A 22,954-nucleotide genomic window follows, 5' to 3' on the forward strand; every position below is an offset into this window, starting at 1 on the left:
ATATATAATATATATAAATATATATTTATACATATATATATAAATATATAAATGTTGCCTCTTCAGGATGGAAATTATTGCTCGAATCCTACAACTCATTGCCCCTTTTAGCGGTACTGACTGATACATGAGTACACATGTGGAGATGTGAGCTAGTCACGGCTCAGACTATGACCTTTATTCAGGGGAAAACTGGGTAAGAGACCACAGCTTAGACCTGGGCCGCCACGGAGCTTCCCACTGCCTTGCCCTCGACTGGAGGATGCCTGAGGTGTCTATCTGGGGGGGTGGACTCGCTGTGAAGAGCAGAATTTGAAACCTGCCCAGGCCCTGCACCCTGCACTCCTACCCGAGCTGGGGAAGGGGGGTGGGTCCGTGTTGGCAGTTCCCTGGCCATCACCTCTCTTCTCTTCTTCGCCGGGGGAGCAGAGAATTAGCGGGGAGCCTGGAGCCCGGAGCCCGGACTCCAGCACTGCTCTCTTCCGGGAGGTGAAGTCCCTGCCCCTGAGCGGAGCGAGGAGGGGGTCACTCTCCCCCTAAGTCTCAGGGGTGATGCCAGCTCCGTGCAGTTCACGGGTGTGTCCCATCCACTCACACCTGCTCCCCTTTCTATCTCTCTCCCTGAGGCTGGCTCCGGGTTTAGATGCTTTTCAAGTCTGAGGACATGGGGGCTGCAGGACAGACGGAGAGTGACATGTGGATTCTACCTTCTGACCTGCTCAGCGGGGGATGCTGGGAACTGACCTTTGAGGGCTTGAAGCACAGGGAAGAGGGGAGAAGGGCTAGGGGAGAGGGTGCTTACCTGTGTTTGGCAGCCGCTCCGGTGTTATCTGAGGAGATGCTCTCTGAGCTGGGAAGTTCAGTCAACAGGGCTGCTTTAATGGTTAGGACTCATTTTACCTCTTTTAATAAGATTTCCTTCCACTCCCATTATTAAAGTGGGATGAAACACACTGGGAATTGTAGAGAATACTAAAAAAAAAAAAAAAAAAGAAATATTACTCTGTAATCCACCTGTCCAGAAATATATTTTTCTATATTTTCTTCCTGTCTGTTTTGTGGCTGTGTCTGTGTCTTAAGGGGAGTAGTTGACATTTACACAGAATTAGGGCCCATACCGTACACATAGTTTTATATTTCTCAGTGTAATATTTCATATCATGAACACTTTTCCACACCTTTAAAGACCTGATTTTTAATGAAAGCATAATATTTTACTTCCTTGGTTGTTTCCAAATTTGCAGCATTATAATTATGACCTAATTACATCCTTGAATATATGCTTAGTATGAGTCTCTGGCTTTCCTTTAGGACAAATTCCAAAAAGTGGAATGGCCATGTCAAACGGTAGAACACTCTGAAGCTATTTTCCAGCCAAGACATATTGCTGACTTTTCATTAAAAAAAATTGTGACACTGGCTTTTTTTTTTTTTTTTGCGGTACGCGGGCCTCTCACTGTTGTGGCTGCTCATGTGGGATCCTCCTGGACCAGGGCACGAACCCGCGTCCCCTGCATCGGCAGGTGGACTCCCAACCACTGCGCCACCAGGGAAGCCCGTCACTCTTGCTCTTCATTGAAGGATGCTTGATCCTGTGCTGTGACAACTCCGTGCCTTATTATGTCTAAGCACCCCTGCCCCACTTTTTGATGCGGTTTAAGCTCCATCATTAAGAATGCTGAGCTGGGAGGACCAGAGTGATTCTCCTCGCAGCGTGGCCAGTCAATGGTTGCGGCCTGGGCCCGGCGAGCTCCCTTCCATGGCCCTGGGGACGCCGTGCCCTCCTGGAGCCCCTCCAGCCCTCAGCTGTGATGCAGCCTCCATTCGGCTGGGTCCTTCTTCCCGAGGGCCGCTTGCCACCTGGTTCTGCATCTGAGTCCCAGATTGGAGGCTCTGGGGACTTTTCCAGGCCCCGGCCCACTCGGATCTCAGGAGGCCTGTTAGCTCAGCAGATCTTTTCCTGTGACAGGTTTCCCTTCTGGGTGGTCTGGCGCATTATATTCAAGATGGAGTTGGAGGAACAGAGAAGTAGCCACGAGTCTGGCCGTTCCTCTGCACGCTCACGTCAGCAATCCTTCTGGAGCACCCTTCCCAAGGCCTGTGACTCGGGGACTCACGTACAGTTGGACTTGTTTGCTATCCCCTCTCTGGGTCAGCAGAACACTGCCTGCTCTGTCACTCAGCTGGCAACAGCAGAGGAAGGGCCGTGCCCCCCGAAACCATCTGCCAAGGAAAGAGCTTCTCCTTTGTGGCTGTAAATGAGAAATGCCTTTCAAGATAAGATAGAGCCGCACCAACTTCCAGAAAGGAATCCAGCCCCCATCAAATCATGCAAGTATATTTCTACGTATCACGTGGAAAATATACACAGGATACATTTACACACAACGCCCACGCACAAACGTATTCATGCGAGCGAATGGGACACCGAGAGGCCTGGGATGGAAAATTCTTGTCTGCTTCCACCGGCATCCGATGGGTTCATTTAAAAACGCTGCCCCTTGCAGGAGTGCCTTCCCTTGAGCTGTGGTTGAGCCCGAGCCCACCTTCCCTTCCCCTTCTGGATGATTCTGGCTCTTCATGTCACCCCTGAGCACCTGGGCCAGGCTCACCGTACTCTTTGCACCCTTCAATGCTTCCTCTTCTGTCTCCATGGCTGGACTTGGAGGACGAGAAGGAAGACAGATGGATTTTTCTCTTTTTATTGCTGGGTATCTGTGCACATAATACCTTTGACACCTTTTCCAAACCTGTACGTCTTAAGAGTATGAAGGAGCGAATTAGGCTATTCTATCTTTGCGATTCCAAATGAATCACGCAAATGGCAACTTTTCTATTTCACCGTCTCGTTTCAATGGCCCCATGGGAAAACTAGGATCCCAAAGCAGAAAAACAGTTGAGGAGGATATTAGTGATAAACATATAAATTCTATAGAACTGAACATTGTTACCTCGGTATCCTGAACTCAAGGAAATAAGTGAAACCATCTGGTACATGCTTGCCTGTATCCGGGCATCCATTCTCACTGATTCAGACCCCAAGAGTCTGGGCCAGAATGGGCGGGGGGCGCTGCAGCCACTGGTTGGTTTTTCTTTAGTTCATCTTGGGAGTCCCTTGAGCGTGTGTTCTGCAGTGCCTCTTGATTGCCTGGAGCTTCTGGTAATGAGCTTGGAGCTCATCATTCAGCAGATGGAACTAGGACTGGAGGAGTAGCCCTCTGTGGGCTTAATACTCTCTTACAAGTAGCATGAAGGGCTGTTCCAACACGACCAGCCAAATGTGACTCTGTCAGAGAAGAAGCTTCATCCCCATTTGACTGCATACTCCTTCCAAGTTTACCTTATTTATTTTTATGGTGGGAAACTATACGTAGCATAAAATTTACCACTTTAACCATTTTTAAGTGTATAGTTCAGCGGCATTAAGTACATTCACACCGTTGTGCAACCGTCACCACTACGCGTGTCCAGAACGTTTTCATCATCCCAAGCTGAAGCGCTGTCTCCGTTGAACGATGATTCCCCCATTCCCCCTCCCTCCAGCCCCTGGCACCCACCTGTCTACTTTCAGACAGTAAACACCTGAAACTTAATCCTGTCTGAAATAGTCTAGCCACAGTAAACTGTGTGCCCATCCAACTCTGGGCCACCTCATGCCTAGGAGGCCGGCAGTGGTCGGCAGTGATTTGCCAAGTGTTAGAGGGGGGCTCGCTCACCCCCGTCCGTCCTCCAGAGACTTGGTCCCCAGAGACCCTGCACCCACGTGAGCCTGGGCAGCCGGGTTCTGGGCTTCCTGAGCCTCCCCCCTCAGTCCCGAGCTGACCGAGCACAGGTGAGTTCCTACCCAAAGACAGGTCGTGACCTATATCCATCATGATGACCGGGCTTCGCAGAATGAACTGGAGCCATTAGGCTCTTCTCTTTGGAAAGTGGAAACTGCCTGCATCAGTTGCTGAGAGGCTGTGGTAAAAATTCCACAAGGAGACTGTGTGAGTTTGCTTGGGCTTCCATAACAGCCTGGGTGTTATAAAGACGGGGTGGGTATGAAGTACCACAGACCATGTGGCTTAAACCATTGAGATTTCTTTTCTCACAATTCTGGAGGCTAGAAGTCTGCGATCAAGGTGTCAGCAGGGTTGGTGTTTCCTGAGGCCTCTCTCCTTGGCTTGTGGATGGCCGTCTTCTCCCTCCGACCTAAAATGGTCAACCTTCCTTGCTTGTATGTGTCCTAATCTCGACTTCTCACAAAGATACCGATCCTATTGGATTCACGCCTACCCTAATGACCTCATTTTAACCTAATTACCTCTTTAAAGAACCTCTTTCTACATAAGGTCACATTCTGAGGGCAGGGAGCTTAGAACTTCAACATACTAGTTTTGGAGAGACACATTCAACCCATAACAGGGACTCTGACTTGGGATGCCCTCACGGGTGCTACAAGGTCCGAGGACACCGGCTGGGTGAAAGGAGGACGGAGCCAGCTCAGAGAGAGAACAGAGACGCCACGCACGAGAAACCACGGGGCCCTGAGGGAGACCTGGGGGAAGCACATGCCTCCATTCCCGAGAGTTTTCAGGGACCAGTTCTAGAACTTTTCCACTTCTTTGAAGGCACCTGAAAGGGTCCCTCTTGATGCACCAGAAAGTTCCTAACATGCACAGCCATAGGGGAGGACGCGGCACAGATGGATTTGGAAAGTAATCACATTTGGTTCATGGAAATGTGCTTAATTGGCTGCTTCACCGTCCAGCTCGGCGTGCCTGGAGGTGGGGAGAGGCTAGCCCCCAAATGCTGAGTCTCCCCAGATGCCCCAGCTTTAATTCGTGTTTATTATGTCTTGGGATTATGGTGATTAGTGATGTTTTCTGAAGGCTCCAAAATAATTCCCCTTCTAGCCGTTTTTTCCTGAAATTTAGTCTTTCAGACAAACAGTGTGGTCCTCACCCTATGTTTGTTAAAGAGGTTAAGAAAAATGTCATCCAATCCGCAGCCAAGAAAGGAGCTCTGAGCAGCTGGTGGGAAGTCAGTGGGCCTTTTCCAACAGTCTAGAACAAACAGAGACTATACCCCACAAGTACCAGGAACTACCGGCCCTGCTGCCCGAGGTGCCGCGGTCAGACTCCAAGGGTAGAGGACGAGCCCCCGGGCCTCTATCCACCATCCTCCCCTGTGTGCATCCTGGTTTCCATTACCCATTTCCTCTGCCACCTTGCTCTGCCAGCATGGCCTTTGTCTTATTGCTTCAACTTCCTTTTGAAACAAACGCTCGCTTAGATTTCAAAAACAAAAACAGCCAGTGAAAAATCTATATTCGAAAGTTTGTAAAGAAATTAAGTGTTCTGTTGCTTTAAAGAATACAGAGTAGGAGATTTGAGAAGATGGCGGAAGAGTAAGACGCGGAGATCACCTTCCTCCCCACGGAGACATCAGAAATACATCTGCATGCGGAACAGCTCCTACAGCACACCTCCTGAACGCTGGCAGAAGACCTCAGACCTCCCAAAAGGCAAGAAACACCCCCACGTACCTGGGGAGGGCAAGAGAACAAACAGAGACAAAGAATCGGGACGGGCCTCTCACCAGTGGGAGGGAGCTGGGAAGGAGGAACGTTCCCACACACTAGGAGCCCCTTCGCGGGCGGAGACTGCGGGGGGCGGAGGGGGGAGCTCCGGAGCCGCGCAGGAGAGCGCAGCCAACAGGGTGCGGAGCCCGCCGGGGCGGGCGGGGCCTGGGAGCTGAGGCTCGGGCTTCGGTCGGAAGCCGGGAGAGGACTGCGGTTGGCGGCGTGAACACAGCCGGAAGGGGTTAGCGCGCCACGGCTGGCCGGGAGGGAGTCCGGGAGAAGTCTGGAGCTGCCGGAGAGGCAAGAGACTTTTTCTTTTTCTTTTTTTACCATCTTTATTGGAGTATAATTGCTTTACAATGGTGTGTTAGTTTCTGCTTTATAACAAAGTGAATCAGTTATGCATATACATATGTCCCCATATCTCTTCCCTCTTGCGTCTCCCTCCCTCCCACCCTCCCTATCCCTCCCCTCTAGGTGGTCACAGAGCACCGAGCTCATCTCCCTGTGCTATGCGGCTGCTTCCCACTAGCTGTCTATTTTACGTTTAGTAGTGTATATATGTCCGTGCCACCCTCTCACTTCGTCCCAGCTTACCCTTCCCCCTCCCCGTGTCCTAAAGGCCATGCTCTAGTAGGTCTGTGTTTTATTCCCGTCCTACCCCTAGCGCGCGCTTCATCCCCTCTCCTCGCGCACCAGGAAACAGAGAGGCAAGAAAAGGTCTCTTGGTAGTGAGGTGGATGGACCAAGAGACTTCTTCTTGCCTCTGTGCTTCCTGGTGCGCGAGGAGAGGGGATTCAGAGCGCCGCTTAAAGGAGCTCCAGAGACGGGCGCGAGCCGCGGCTGTCAGCGCAGACCCCGGAGACGGGCATGAGACGCTAAGGCTGTTGCTGCCGCCACCAAGAGGCCTGTGTGCGAGCACAGGTCACTCTCCACACCTCCCCTCCCGGGAGGCTGTGCAGCCCGCCACTGCCGGGGTCCCGGGATCCAGGGACAACATCCCCCAGAGAACGCACGGCGCGCTTCGTCATGCGGCCTCTGCCGCCGCGGGCTCGCCCCGCCTCCTACCCCTCCCTCCCTCCGGCCTGAGCGAGCCAGAGCCCGCGAAGCAGCTGCTCCTTTAACCGCGTCCTGTCCGGGGCGGGAACAGACGCCCTCGGGCTACCTACCCGCACAGGCGGGTCCAAATCCAAAGCTGAACCCAGGAGCTGTGCGAACAAAGAGGAGAGGGGGAGGTCTCTCCCAGCAGCCTCAGGAGCAGCGGATTAAAGCTCCACAATCAACGTGATGTACCCTGCATCTGTGGAATACCTGAATAGACAGCGAATCATCCCAAATTGAGGAGGTGGACTTTGGGAGCAAGATATATATATTTTTACCCCTTTTTCTCTTTTTTTGAGTGTGTATGTGTGTGCTTCTGTGTGAGATTTTTGTCTGTATAGCTTTGCTTTCACCATTTGTCCTAGGATTCTGTTGGTCCATTTTTTTTTTTTACTTTAAAAAGTATTTTTTCTTAATATTTTTTATTTTAATAACTTTATTTTATCTTACTTTATTTTATTTTATCCTACTTTATTTTATTTTATCCTCTTTCTATATTTTCTCCCTTTTATTCTGAGCTGTGTGGAGGACAGGCTCTTGGTGCTCCAGCCAGGCGTCAGGGCTGTGCCTCTGAGGTGGGAGAGCCAAGTTCAGGACACTGGTCCACAAGAGACCTCCCAGCTCCACGTAATATCAAACGGCAAAAATCTCCCAGAGATCTCCATCTCAACACCAAGACCCAGCTCCACTCAATGACCAGCAAGCTACAGTGCTGGACACCCTATGCCAAACAACTAGCAAGACAGGAACACAGCCCCACGCATTAGCAGAGAGGCTGCCTAAAATCATAATAAGGCCACAGACACCCCAAAATACACCCCCAGATGTGGACCTGCCCACCAGAAAGACAAGATCCAGCCTCATCCACCAGAACACAGGCACTAGTCCCCTCCACCAGGAAACCTACACAACCCACTGAAACAACCTTAGCCACTGGGAACAGACACCATAAACAACGGGAACTACGAACCAGCAGCCTGCAAAAAGGAGACCCCAAACACAGTAAGATAAGCAAAATGAGAAGACAGAGAAACACACAGCAGATGAAGGAGCAAGGTAAAAACCCACCAGACCTAACAAATGAAGAGGAAATAGGCAGTCTTCCTGAAAAAGCATTCAGAATAATGATAGCAAAGATGATCCAAAATCTTGGAAATAGAATAGAGAAAATGCAAGAAACATTTAACAAGGACCTAGAAGAACTAAAGCGGAAACAAGCAATGATGAACAACACAATAAATGAAATTAAAAATACTCTAGAAGGGATCAATAGCAGAATAACTGAGGCAGAAGAATGGATAAGTGACCTGGAAGATAAAATAGTGGAAATAACTACTGCAGAGCAGAATAAAGAAAAAGAATGAAAAGAACTGAGGACAGTCTCAGAGACCTCTGGGACAACATTAAATGCACCAACATTTGAATTATAGGGGTCCCAGAAGAAGAGAGAAAAAGAGAGGGACTGAGAAAATATTTGAAGAGATTATAGTTGAAAACCTCCCTAATATGGGAAAGGAAATAGTTAATCAAGTCCAGGAAGCACAGAGAGTCCCATACAGGATAAATCCAAGGATAAACACGCCGAGACACATAATAATCAAACTGTCAAAAGTTAAATACAAAGAAAACATATTAAAAGCAGCAAGGGAAAAACAACAAATAACACACAAGGGAATCCCCATAAGGTTAACAGCTGATCTTTCAGCAGAAACTCTGCAAGCCAGAAGAGAGTGGCAGGACATATTTAAAGTGATGAAGGAGAAAAATCTACAACCAAGATTACTCTACCCAGCAAGGATCTCATTCAGATTTGGGCTTTTGGCCTCAAGAAAGAGTAGGAGACGTAATGGAAAGATCCTGGCTAGGATCTCGACTTTGCTTCATAATGCTGGTGTTTTCAAGGTTTGAAGAGCTGCCTGTTCCATTCTGTACATTTGAGGGAGCTTTGAAATTAAAATCTGGGTTCAGCAATGTCCTCCACAAGAGTCCCTTAGGGTCACTCCAGAGGCCAGACCTTGGCTGGCTGGATGCTATTTTGACGTGAAACCCTCGCATGCTTTGGGTAAGTTGACCCGTGAGAGGAAAGTGGGGAAGGGGGAGTGGGTGAAGGGCCCCCTCCTCTCAGCCTCACGAGCAGAGGCTGCACTCTGTTGGGCCGTGAACCAGCACAGCACATCAGCCGTGGGCAGCTCGAGGATGGCGCACCGATCTCGGGACAGTCCTACGACGGGGCCTCAGCACCGTGTGGATTCTTGAGTTACAGGCCTCTACTTTTTAGGAATCCATCTGGTTCTGGAGAACTGATCACGATTGTGGCTATACTGCTGTTGAAAGACAGAAAAGATACATGATAACCACACTGGATGACTTCTCTGATGCCCATTGTGGAAACAAGTTTGCACCAATTTCACCTCTCCCTATCAGAGATCCAAGTGAAGTAAAAATTTGAGGTATATAAAGCACCTGATCTGGAATCAGACCAGGACTTACATCTTCGTCTCACCACTTAAATCTGTGCAAGCTTGGGCAGGTCGCTTAACTTCTCTGGTTCTCCATTTGCTCATTTGTCAAAGTAGATAGACTAGGGCCACAGGTTTCTCTGGACCCTGTGAGAACTGAGTGAGGTAACGGGTGTGTGACAGGCCTCATAAACTCTTATGAGTCACAAGAAAGCCACGGGGTGGGTGGGTCTCATTTTTTATTTTTGGCCGAGTTGCTCTGCTCAGCTGGTGGTATCTTAGTTCCCCGACCAGGGACTGAACCCGGGCCACGGCAGTGAAAGAGCCAAGTCCTAACGACTAGACTGCCTGGGAACTCCCAGGTGGGCCTCTCTCTCTTTTTTTTTTTAATAAGTTCAATTTTTTATTAATAATCTTGGAACAAATATGTCAACAATTCCTTAGAGTTATATGGCATTTTTACAATTTTGAAAGAACTTTCACATACACCAATTAAACCCTCACAACATCCCTGTGAGGTAGGCAGCGTTGGTGTTATTTTCCTATTACTAGTGAGGAGAACAAGGCTCATGCGTGAAGTAAGGTCACACAGTTGGTTAGCAATGGAGCCAGAACTAGAACCTAGGCCTTTGGACATGCCTCCCTGAGAACATTCAAGTAATGATGCCCTATGCTATATAATGAACATTTCTCTCTTACGATGATCAGATCTATTTTTATAAGTTTGGTATCATGTTTTCCTTATATCCAAAAACACTGAATCACAGTTTTGATGAGACATTTCTTCCCTGTTACTGGACAACTTCTCTTTGATGTATCAAGCACCATCCTAAGATGAAACTTAACTTGTGTTTTAAGTTTTGAGGATCCTTGGCTCTAAGTTCTAAATTACGACATAAAAATTTATTTTAGAAATTCTGCAAAAGTATTCCTATGTTGAATATGTCAAACTTACTTAAACAAAACCAACACAAGCCTGTTTGCATTTTTGAAAGCTTTGCAGTCTTTCCCCATAAGATGTTTAGATGTGTATAAATGGAAAATAGGGAAAGGTGTTTAGCAACATTACTGGGAAGCCTATGCAGAGTGCACCTAAACGCAAGTCACGTCACACTAATTTGTTTGTGTTGGCCTTCCAGAGGAAGGAAAACCATTAGAAAACTTTCAGGTTGGATCCCATCTTATGTGTGACATCGTCAGCAACAAGCTGGAAAAACCTGAACTATACCAATAGCGAGTTTTAAGCAGTTGTGATCCAAGCCTATATATGTATGGTGAAAAGGAAGAAAACACTTGCTCTTCAGTGGTTTTGCCTAGGTCCAGTGTAGGTATACTTATCAAGGCAGATTTTAAGCTATAGCATCTTTTGTGTTAAATTTCCAAATGTGAAATATGCTGGCGTTATCAACTTGGAATGTAAGACTGAAAGTGAATGTGACTGCCCCCAAACTACCTGTCAAAAGCAGAGTAATGCTCAATGGGCATAAAAGGCAAGGGATAAAACATAACGGCTCTGGTGTGGAGAGAAAAACAGCAAATGCAAACCTTCCGGTTAAAGTGAACCATAGACCATCAGGCATGTAAAGCAGGTTTTAAAAATATGAAAATGACACTAAGCTGTATTATCAGGAATTATATTCCTAAAGTTCCCGTTTGGGCCTTTTAAATTTAAGAGCAACAGGAAGAAACCTAAGCCTGTGGGAAGGGGGTGGGAAAGAAAATGAATGGGATCTAGAAACGGGGCTGAGGAGGTGGGAGGTTAAGGGACCAGCAAGAAACAGCTTAAATATATTCCAAATGGATTTAGAATCCTTCTGAATACACCCTCTCCAAAAATATTTGCCAAATGGAGAGATCTGGTCAAAAAAGTTGGTGACAATAAAAGTGACTCTTTTATCTTACAAAAGAAGTATTTAAGTATAGATTAGAAATAATGCTGTTAAAAAGTAGTCCACTGATCAGGCTGTAGAAACTGAAACTTAAGTGCTGCTGTCAGATACATTGCAGAAAACTGCTTCCAAAAATAGAATCACCGTAGCAGGACTCACCATTAATGCAACCATTAAAAAACAAGCACTTAACTTTTTATAGTTGAAGCCTAATGAAAATACATTGGTACCCTTAAGAAACATAACAATTTAAGGTGAAATTGCAGCTACATTTAAGTTTTCGATCAAGAATGTTCTAGTTCGGTATACTGGGCTCAAAACGAACTACACGTTGGAAACGCATAGAGGCTACACTATATTCCTTACATAACATCATTATCACCATCATCTTCATGTTTTCTCTTCCATGGGTTTGGTTCATTGGCCGTATTCTGTGATAAAACCATGTTGGTGGTAATAAGGATACTTTTGGGCCCAATCATTGAAGGAATAAGCGGAACATTTTGAACTGCAGTTGCTGCAGGAACTATGGTAGGAGTGGTAGGTCTGCTACTAACAGCACCAACACTTAACCGTGTGGTGGAACCAGGCTTCCTTGGTTAGGTCCCTTTTAAATTAAGGACTTTAGCCTGTAGTTTGGAACTGTTAAGCAGTATCTGTCAGGTGGCAGTCTGGGTCCTGCATATGGCTTAATCAGTGGTAAAGGGGTTTGCTTTTTCTGCCTTGCAATATCCAGTAGAAAATCTCTAGGGGGAGGAGAAGTAAAAGATTGGTCAGCCTGACACTGGATTGCCAGTCTCACATCATCTGGATCAACATTAGGTTTCTTAGCATGGCTTGCATAAATTTTTGCATCATCCAGAATTGAAGTCACATATCGGAAAGCAAATTCCAACATTTGATTTTTAAGCCTTTGTTCGTACTCCGTGATTCCCATATCCTTCGAGATCTGTGCCATCACCAAGGCATCTCTCGGAGCGTTCTCGGGAGGCGCCGCCATCTTGCCTGACTCTGTGTTATCTTGCTGCTTCTCATCCAGGGTCTCTTTCTGAACCCAAACGTTGTTTACTCAAAGGCTCAGACTCATCTGGAGGACCCGTGGGTGCTCCCCGTCTTCTCTTCTGCCCACTCCTGTGGCTCACACAGAGGGGCGCCCAGGACAAAACCAGAACAGCAAACAACTGCCCCCTGAAATCTCCATGGGCTGGGGGAGACCCACAGCTCTACACAGACCCATCCCAAGGGCTGACCCACCAAACAGGAGGGAGGCCTTCTCCCACGTGGCTCCCGGTTACGGAGGGGCACCTGCAGGGCTGGCAGCCCACTCATCCTCGTCCTCGGCAGCAGTTCAGCCCGTGTGGCTCCCACACAGAGAGCACGGGAGGGGCCTGCTCCAGAAGCAGGGAGCATCAGTGTCCTTGGTGTGAACGGGTGCATCCTCTGCAGGGGAAGCAGGGTGGGACATTGTCCTGGTTGCCGAGTGGTACAGATGGGCCAGGGGCCAAGGGAGGTCGCTTTATCTCCTTGTAGACAGTGCTTGGAATGGCCTTGGGAAGCCCGGCCAGAGGACAGTTACTTTTTATTAATATCCAGTTCTCAGAATACTTCTCCCTTTCCAACACATGTACATGTGCATTCTTGTTACTGACTGAAAATACTAGTTTTCCTGATAACCCACAGACATTGGAATGGCGATTTCTCAACTACCAGGACTGGAAAGGGCTTGGGGAGTTTGCACGACCGAGGCCATTACGAACCCCTCCGTGCACAGAGTGACAGACAGGAAAGGAGGTGGAGGGCGTCAGGAGGTGTGGGACTCGCCTCTGTCTTAAAGAACTTGCAGTCTGGCTGGGAAACTAAACACTAGACCTGAAAAGGCAATAGACACTCGTTTTGCAATTCAGAGGAAGTTGGCCCTACGGAGGAGGCAGTGCTGGAGCTACTCAGCTAACCGGATGCAAGCCGTCCCTATGGGGGAGAAGGGTACCCAGGGAGGAGGTACCCTACCCAGCTCACTGCTGCAGCTGCCCCGGGGAGAGGAAGAGGTGCGGTCTCCATGTCCTGTGCACAGAGGCACTGTTCCCGGCGTTCGAATACATCTGCAATGAGTTTGAATTGACTACCTTTTACAACAGTTGTCATTTGCCTGTTTCAAAGCAAGCCTGCATACGATGCCCGTGCAGCGTCTATTTCTGAGACCACAGCAGTTTCGTGTATAGTTTCCCCTTTTCCTCGCCGGCCCCCTCACATTACGGCAGAGAGGCCCGGATGAGCCACCTAGGATCGTCTGTTCCCATCACACTTACGTCTTTTATTTAAGGATGTTCATTCTCCTAGCAGCTCCTCCTCTGCCTCTTTAGCCCTCGGGATTCTGAAGGCGTTGCTCGTCAGCTCTCTCCTAACAGCTCTCTCCGCATCCCAAACAGCTCGAGAGCAGCCCTGTGGTGACGGCGTCCCTCTCTTCCTCGAATCCGGCTGCTTTCTTTTCCATCAGGACTTCTTGTTGGATCGTGATTTAATGTCCAGATCCCCCTGCCTGCCTCCTTTCCCAAGACTCCACTTCAGGTTGGTCGCGTTGGGCATTGTGTGAGTCTGATTTTGGGGGGTAATGAGTACGCAGAGGGAACAGGCAGCTTGATTTCTCCTGAGCACGTGTCTTCCACTTCTGCGCCTGTCCTTCTAGGGGTGTAGGCAGGTCCCCGAACACAGAGTACCTGTGTGAGCGACGAGAGGCACACGGGGAGCTGGACCGTCAACCACCGGCTCCCTCGGGGTGCCTCCCCGCCGCCGACGCAGGCCGGGGTACCCAGCCCCGGGGCCTGGCTGCACTTGTTCCCAAGAAGCTGCGGTTGGTTTCCCCTGGAAGCAGTCCTCCCCTTGGTTGTCGTCTGGGGCTCTGACCCTCGGTGTGTGTGCGGTTCACAGGAAGACATTTCAGAGAGCTGTTGGCTGGGTCCCGCGGGCCCGCGCCCGCCCGGCTGTCCCATCGCCGCTCCTCCGCTGCGGGCAGCGTCTCAGCCTCCTGTGCTGCTCCAGGCCGTGACCGCCAAGAGTGGCAAAGGGAAAAATGAGTTTCTTAGAGTGGAACCCAAAGCTCGGCAGCCGGGTGACATCCCTGTAACTGAAGCATTTATGTGTCTGAATATTTCAGCGGCGCCCGCGAACAGACAGGCGATATGCACGGAAGTGCATCCATCACACCCAGGCAGAAGCCGCCGCGGCGGGCGCACACCCGCAAGCTTGCCGCTGCTCTTGGAACGCGGGAAGTGTTTTCTCTCCTTGAGTCCCCGTTAATTTAAATCAAAACTAAAGTGCACCGTGGCTCTCTTCTGCTGGAGACATTTTCCACTTCACACGTCGTCAACCTCATTTACCTTGTTGCTGCTCGGCGGTGCTCACCTCCGTGGAAACGCAGCCCCGCACAGCTGCGGCCCTCCTCTCGGCGCCCCCTTCTGCCCTCCCCTCCCCTCCCCCCTCCCCTCCCCCCTCCCCTCCCCCGCCCCTCCCCTCCCCTCCCCTCCCCCACCCTCTCCCCTCCCCTCCCCCACCCTCTGCCCCCCTCCCCCGCCCCTCCCCCTCCCCTCCCCCTCTCCCCCTCCCCTCTCCCCCTCCCCCCTCCCCCCTCCCCCTCCCCCCTCCCCCTCCCCCACCCTCTCCCCCGCCCCTCCCCTTCCCCGCCCCTCCCCCCTCCTCCCCGCCCCTCTGCCCCTCCCCCAACCACCCTCTCCTCCCCGCCTTCCCCCTCCCGAGGCCACTCCGTGTGCCGAAGCCCCGGTGCAGGTGTGTGGCCTGAGGAAACCGCTCACCTGGCATCACTGCTGGACTCCAGTGAGGTCCAGCCCCGGGCTCTCTCTCCTTGGGGTGTTTCCAAGGACTCAGATGTTGGGAGGGAACTGAAACGACAGTCGGGCCGTGGAGCATCCCCGGAAGGCGGAAGGCGGAGGCAAGGGCCGGCCTTAAAACAAAGAGGAAGAGGCAGTGACGATCTGCCAATGAAGGTGAACCGGTAGCTGTGGGCCAAATTCGGGCCGAATTCTATTCTAATGTGCAGGGACTTGTAAACAAAGTGTCTGGAGATATCATTTTAAAAATGCAGATGTCTGGCTGCTCTGACGTTGGGCCCCTCTGCTCTGCTGGCCCGAGTTTCCCTCACGGAAACGAGTGGGCTGGCCTCCCCACACGCTGTCCCCCGCCCCCAGCTGACGCCCTTCACTCAGTTGTGCACTTGACCTGTCCCTCTGGGCTTTCAAAGCTTTGGGCTCCTAACCCGCCCGCATGTGGTAACGCTGGGCCCACCGCCTACCTGCTGCCTTTGTACAGAATCTAGAGGAAAAGCTTGCACGCAGCACACACGTGGTTCGAGCCCATTTCATGGCACACCTGAAAGTTAGATGTGGCCTTTGAATGCTTCTCATAATAATTCCCTGGCAATAGCTTCCAAACATGAGACAACCAGCTTTAGAAAGGAATCTAGGTTTTCTTCATAAAGTCAAGTAGCACACCAGCAGCGGAATTCCTTGACCTCAGCAAGCATGCATTGACCCCCGGCTCTGGGCTGGGCCCTGTGAGTTTCGGCCCGCTTCTCTCACCAGGAGGCGAGCTCCATGGGTCAGGAACTGCGTGGCCTCGACTGCCCCACTTCAGAGCCCGGGCCCGGTGATTGACACCCACGTTTGAACGTGAGTGGATGAGAAGACAAGGGAGACGTGGCAGGGGCTCTGTCAGGAGGACATCCAGCTGCTGTGGGAAGAGCAGAGGAGATTTCTTCCAGCCACGTGGAGAGAAAATGGGGCAGGGAGGAGGGCTCAGGGTGTGCCAAGGCCTGGAGGCTGGAGAAAGCAGGGCACGTATGGGGAACAGAGAAGGAAAGGGGCTGGTTGCAATAAAGAGAAAAGAGACTGCAGGCTCCGGCAGGGGCCACGGCACTGTGGCGTAGCACACCCCTCCAGGAAGTTTGGGGCGGCTGTCAGAGGAAGATGACAGGTCAAGGGAAGGAAGGAGACAACTAACCCAAGGTCCAGGAGTTTTAACAAGAGGGGGAAGAAGCGACGGTGGAGAAGCAGCAACGGAGAGGAAAGAAGAACTCATTTCAGCGTCCCTGTGGCAGAATGGGTGTCCCCTCTGGAGAAGGTGTGGGCAGCCAGCCTCTGGGGGACTCAGGCTGCACTTAGGATCGGACGGTGGAGTCGGACAGACCTGGATTTAAATTCCAGCTCTGATGTTTGTCTGATCTTGGGAAAAATTCTTCATGACTTTGGGCCCTGGTTTCCTTATTTGGAAAATAATGCTAACTCTGCATGGGGTTGTGAGGGCTGTATAAGATGATGCATGTAAACCTGACAGTGGTGATAAGAAACAAATAAATGATAGCCATTAATTATTTTGGAGTCCCTTACCTGCAGTGACCTACCTGGAAGACAGAAGCTTCTCAAGGCCTTTCTCTTCCTTGGACTCAGCAAGCCCACCTGACCAGACAGGAAACCTGGGTCCAGGGCACCCTTCCAAAAATGGCTTTTATAGATTAGGATGGAAATGCATGAAAGCAAGGAATTAGTTTGTAGGGCTGCTGCAACAAAGTCCTACAAACGGGATGGCTAAAAAATCCAGAAATACGTATTGTCTCAGTTTTGGAGGCTAGAAGTCAGAGACCAAGTTCTGCAGGGTTGGTTCCTTCTGTGAGGAAGACCCTCTTCAGGCCTCTCGGCTTCAGCGGTTGGCGGCATCCCTGGTGTTCCTGGGTTTGTGGAAGCCTCGACCCGAATTCTGCCTTCATTTTCACAGGTTGTTCATTCTCCCTGTGTGTGTGTGTGATGGAACAGCAAATGTGATGGATAAAGCTTTAAAAAGCATCCCTTCTTTTTCTTGACAAATGAAGTCTCTGTCACTTGGTTTGCTCTCTGCTTCTCCACCCTGGTTCTGTCATATACCTGGGTGCTCCCAGGGCACACTCGATGGCCCGGACCCTGGCATTTTGACCGTCACAGTTCCAGTGACTCCGCCCCCACTTCATCATGACCACTCGATGACGCGGTGTCATTGCAGCGTCACCAGTACACACGTCCCTCTCCCCAGCTCCATCTCATGCTGCCTGTTCAGTGAAACTCTGCACTGTACCCATTTCCGCCTCCCTCCGGCCCCTGGCAGCCGCCATCCTGCTTTGTGTCTCAGAATTTGACTACCCAGGGTCCCTCATATAAACGGAATCTTACAGTCTTCGTCTTTCTGTGGCCCAGCTTATTTTGTTTAGCATTGTGTGCTCAAAGTTCACCACCTGGCAGCATGTGTTAGAATTTCCTTCCTCTTTAAGGCTGAATAATATTCCATAGTATGTATATACCATGGTTCATTTATCCATTCATCCTCTGATGTATGCTTGGACTGCTTCCACCCTTTTGCTATTGCAAATACTGCTTCTATGAATATGAGGCACAAACACCTTTTCAAGACCCTACTTTTAATTCTTTGGCGTATATGCTCAGAAGTAGAATTGTTGGATCATATGGTAATTTTATTTTTCATCTGTTGAGGAACCTCCATACTGTTCTCCATAGAGGTGTCACCTTTTTACATTCCTACTGACAGTGCAGAAGGGTTCCAATTTCTCTGCATCTTTGCCGACACTTTTTGTTTTCTGTTATTTATATATATATATATATATATATATATATATATATAGTAGCCATCCGAATGGGTGGGAGGTGGTATCTCATTGTGGCTTTTATTGCATTTCCTTAATGGTTATGATATCGAGCATCTTTTCATGTGCGTGATGGTTACTGGTACATCTTTGGAGAAGCGTCTGTTCGAGTCCTTTGCCCAGTTATAGCATTTCTCTTAGCAGCATTTGACGGGACCAGTCTTATCCTTCCGTTCTTCCCATTGGCTCCCTTGACACCAGATGCTTCTATAATACTTCCCCCATGCCTCTGGCTCTTTTCTGTCTGCTCTTCTAGCTCATCCTCCTCTACCCAACTTCTGCGTCTCACGCTGCCTCACAGGTTTTTCTCTGAGGTCTCCTTTCCCTCGTGCCCCACTCTTGCAGGGAGATCTTATCCCAGCTCATGACTGTTGCCAACTCGAAGCACCATTTGTATGATGGTGACCCTTAAATTTAAATTTCTGAATCAGCAGTTTCTATGAATTCCAGATGCATGTCGTCTAATGGCCCACGTGACATTTCCACTCGCATATCTTAAGGGTACTTCGTCACGCTCCAAACTGAACCTGTGCTCTGCCCCCAGACTCCTTCTTCCTCCTGGATTTTCTGCTTTGGTAAAAGGAACCACTGTCTGGTCCCCAGAAACCTCACAGTTAAGACATCTTTCCCTTCCTCCCTTCCTCTTGAGTCTTGAGGATTTCAGCTTCTAAATATATTAAACAACCTTCATGTGGATGTCACTTCTATCCATTCTCGTTGCCACCACGTGTGTCTAACTCTTACTATCGTCCTCGAAGTCCACCCCAACATTGACTTTTATTTTATGTGCTACCTGAGTAGTGGTCTCTTTACAATGTGCATTGGATCGTCTCTGTCCAGTCCTTAAAATCCTTTATGGGCTCCCTGTGTTCTAACAGTAACATTCAGTGACTCCCACCTACCACAGGGTGGGAGTGAAAGGGGAGCAGAGCAGCCCGGGGGGGGCTGAGCTTCGGGGACACCCCCACAATGAAGATCTAAAGAATGGGAAGACCCAGGAGAAATCAAGGCCAGGAAGGCAGGGGGAAGACCGGGAAAGGGGAGAAAATGGAAGCTGGGGGAAACGCACGCCGTGAAAACGATGACGGCCTTGTCAGATGATGCTGATGTATGCAGAGAAGTGAAGGCTGGACGATGCTTGGAGTGAGTTGAGGGAAGAGCATGGGGCGAGGAAGTGGAGACCGTTCCTTTGAGTTTTGCTGGAAAGCAGAATTAGAGGGAGTGTTCGCTTGCTAGGACTGTTGTAAAGAAGTACCTCAAACTGGGGGGCTTAGACAACAGCCAGCTGATTCCTCACAGCTCTGGAGGCCACAGGTCTGAGATCAACATGTCGGCAGGGTGGGCTCCTTCTGTGGCTTCCCACCTCAGCTCGTGGACGGCCACCCTCTCCCTCTGTCCTCAGAGAGGCTTCCCTCTGTGCCCAGCTCCCTCCTAGCAGGACACAGCCACATGGGACTGGGGCCCATCCTAAAGGCCTCATTTAACTTAATCACCCCTTTAGAGACCCTGTCTCCAAATATGGCCACATTCTAGGGTCTAGGAGTCCAGCATATGAGTCTGGGGGGCGGGGGGTGGTGGTGAAAATTCAGCCCCTAACAGATGGGGAGTGAGATCCCGGGGCATTTGCCCCCTCTAGGCTCCTTCTACATGAACTCCGGGGCTGACTTGGCTTTTTCCTGCCTAAGTTACTCTCTTCTCTTTTCCTAGTTTCCCCCTTGTCCCCCCTCTATTAGGTCAGTAAAGATTTCGGCTCTTTAGACAACACCTCTCCGCTCTTCCAAGCTGAAGCTCTCTCCGCAGTGACACTCCTTGTTTTTGCCTGTTCACTGAAGTTTCCTGCAGTCATTTTCTTCTTTTTTTTATTGTTTTAAAATTTTTATTGGAGTAAAGTTGATTTCCATGTTGTGTTAGTTTCAAGTGTACAGCAAAGTGAATCAGTTATACGTATACATATACATATGTCCACTCCTTTTTAGATTCTTTTCCCATATAGGTTGTTACAGCATTCTGAGTACAGTTCCCTGTGCCTGTAGGTAGGTCCTTGTCGGTTATCTTTTATATATAGTAGTATGTATATGTCAATTCCAATCTCCCAATTTATCCTCCCCTCACCCCCCATCTCCCCGGCAACCATAAGTTTGTTTTCTACGTCTGTGTGCAGTCATTTACTTCTGTTTCTTTGAGCGGAGTCTCTCCTTACAGACTGTGAACTTGACCGTCAGACCCTTAAGTGTTCTGCTCACTATTCCATCCCGAGGGTAATACCATGTGCCAAGTCTAGGGCTTGGCACATGGTACATGCTGCATAAATATTTGTTACATAAATGATTGATTGAAGGGAAAAAACCAACGTGCTCCCGGGTAAAAATTTACTTTCATTTTGCACATTTCTAAAAGTATATTCCAGAGGTTCAGTGACTCATGCAAACAAACAGAACAAGGTACGTTTAGGCTAGAGATCAAGACCACCCATCATAGGAGCTGAGATGGGCGGCACCTTTGGTAACTTGCTGGCGATTACTCGGTGTTAATGACCCCACAATCCAACACCTGTGCATTGAGCTAGGCACCAGTTCCTCAACTCTTTATGTATTTGAAAGGGGTTATCATGTAAATTTCCCTCTTTTCCAGCATGTTCTATAAATACACACTAAAATACTTTTAACTGCAAGAGAGTTACCTCTTTGAGGTTGTGTATTCGGTTTAGTTTTCTTGAAATGCTCCCTCTATCAAGGCGTTTGGAGGAAGACCCGAATTCCTTAGCAACACTATGACATCGCCCCGCACTCTCTGCGGCTGGCCCACGCTATTCCCTCCTGACCTCAGGGCCTTGAACTTGCTAGCTCCACCCAGGATGCTCCTCTCCCAGCTCTCAGCCCTTCTCAGCCCTTCTGAAGGGCTGCGGCCCCCTCTGCTGAGGGGCCTTCTTTGCCTTACATATGTAAGGGAGCAGCCTCCCCACTGTTCTTTGCTACGTGGAGCATCAATCTTTATCTTCTGCTGGTCACCTATCACAGTCTGTATGTAGATCACTCCTGTCTTTGCCAGCTTTTCAGCCGTTCTGTCTGCTAGAATGAGAGCCCCACAAGGACAGGGCCGTTATTCTCAGGAAGTCTTGAGACCTCAGAATCCAGAAGAGCACGTGGCACAAAGCTTTGTATGATACGTATTTGTTCGAGGGATAAAAAGATTTTTAGGTGGGCATTTGATTACATTACAAGAATTTAAAGAACTGAAGAATTAGATTAACTTGTAGAAAACAAGAGCAAAAGCAAAACAGGCTTTCACTTTTAAATTGAGCAAGTTTTAGATGAATATAGACATTTTATGAAAATGAGACCTAAGTGTATAGGATTAAAAGTCTCCTGGTGTGGAGAGAGGCCAGACCGTGCTTCTCCGTGGTGCCACCAGCAGGCTGGGCATCCCTGAAGCCATGGGATGAACACGGCATGTGCCGTGGACTGAACTGTGTGCATCCCAAGTTCAGACGTTGAAGCCCCACCTCGTCATGTGACGTCTTTGAAGACTCCGGCTTTGGGAGGTGATTAGGTTTAGATGAGGCCACGAGTGTGACGCGATTAGTGTCCTTGTAAGTAAGAAGAGGCCGGAGAGCTTGTCTTCTCGCTCTCACCAGGACCCAACCTGCTGGCACCCAGATCTTCGACTTCCAACCTCAGAACTGTGAGAAATAAGTGTTTGTTCCTTCAACCGCCCAGTCTATGGAATTCTTACGGTAGCCTGAGCCTTGTGAAGGTGGTAATTGTATGTGCTGATAATTCCTTAAAGACAAGAAAGTGTGTGCACCACCAGCTATACCAGGGCCCCAGGGCCTCCCATGGGCACCCATGGCTCAGTGTCTGCTTGGTCAATCAAAATCAGATAAACAACAGGTGCTACTGTACAACACAGGGAACTCTATTCAATATCGTATAATAAACCTTGATGGAAAAAAATACGAAAAAAAAAATATATGTGTAACTGAATCACTTTGCTGTACAGCAGAAATTAACACAACATTGTAAACCAACTATTCTTCAATAAGGTAAATTTTTTAAAAAAATGTCAAATCAAGTCTAAAAGAGCAAAGAAAATAATCAGGATGCTTCCCCAGTCAGTATCTCAAGGAAACAGCAAACGGAGAAACACAATCCTATTTCACCACAAAGATAAGAGAAGATCCTCTCTCCCCACCTCTGGTCACTCCCAATATTCTCCATGTGGGCATCTGTGCCCCGCTGTGCTTTACCTGCTCCCACTCCCTGAAACCGAATTTATCTGCTCTCACAGAGTGAGTCAGGTTTTGTGCCTCGAGTCCACGGATGAGCCTAAATAAGAGTTTATCAGCTCCCTCAAGCAGCAGCATTTCTCAGCTTCTAGGACCTTACATGACTCTACCTTTCCAGTGGCAAGCTCCAACTGTGACTCAAAACTCCCTTTGTCTCTGGGCCATGTCCTGGCACGTTCTGTGATTTTCTCAAGCTTAAAGTAGAAATCAGGCTATTGAATCAGCTTCAGAACTGGCTGGATGTCAAGTCCTGAAGCAGCTACCCCACTCCCGAGGGACCTGGTAGGTGGATCTGTCAGGGCCTCGAGTGAGTCCAAGAGTGTTTGACGTCACTGCCACTTTGGGTGCTTGTGGAGAATAACACTTGCTTGCAGCATTGCGAGGAAGGGTTTAGACTCCTTGTTAAGTGAACTTACGTTCTACCACATACAACTGTCACAGCGCATGGAACATTGAGTCCTATTCAGCATATTTTCCTGCAAACTGAGAAACTAATGTCTCTGTGGTCTCTGCCACAATTGTGGTAGACATGACTAGTTTCCAACAATAATTCCAGTTTTCTTCCCCTTTTCAGAAGCAGGAAGAGTACCTTCAGCCCCTTGCAAGTTGGGTGGCAGAACCAGCGTGTGACGCGCCATGTTTTCTCCCCCTGGCTTGACAGACCCTGAAGGCTTGTGTTGTAACGCGTGGGCCACAGATTGAAGACATCTGGACTCTGTGCCACTTCTTGTAGGAGAGTCATCCTCCATCAGAATCCATCAGACTTTGTGTGAGTAAAGGTTAAGGTTTTGTTGGGCACTGAAAATTTGCTGTGCCATTTGCTGCAAAGCGTAACCTAAGCTCTGCCGATTGATAGACTATCCTTCCAGTATTTGGATGTTTTCTGAGGGTCGGCATGCTTTGGATTCATCCACTTCTGCTCCTTTCCGTCATCCTTCCAATAATCTTGTGCTAGTA

The 22,954-nt window shown here is 49.2% G+C and overlaps 1 pseudogene; it reads right to left on the reverse strand.

The window, feature by feature from the left end:
- Positions 1–11,377: 11,377 nt before the first annotated feature.
- LOC131767836 (transcription initiation factor TFIID subunit 9B pseudogene) lies at positions 11,378–12,344 on the reverse strand (annotated as a pseudogene).
- Between the last annotated feature and the right edge of the window lie 10,610 nt (positions 12,345–22,954).

The sequence above is a fragment of the Kogia breviceps genome, chromosome 13 (assembly GCF_026419965.1).
Source record: "Kogia breviceps isolate mKogBre1 chromosome 13, mKogBre1 haplotype 1, whole genome shotgun sequence".
Taxonomy (NCBI): Eukaryota; Metazoa; Chordata; class Mammalia; order Artiodactyla; family Physeteridae; genus Kogia; species Kogia breviceps.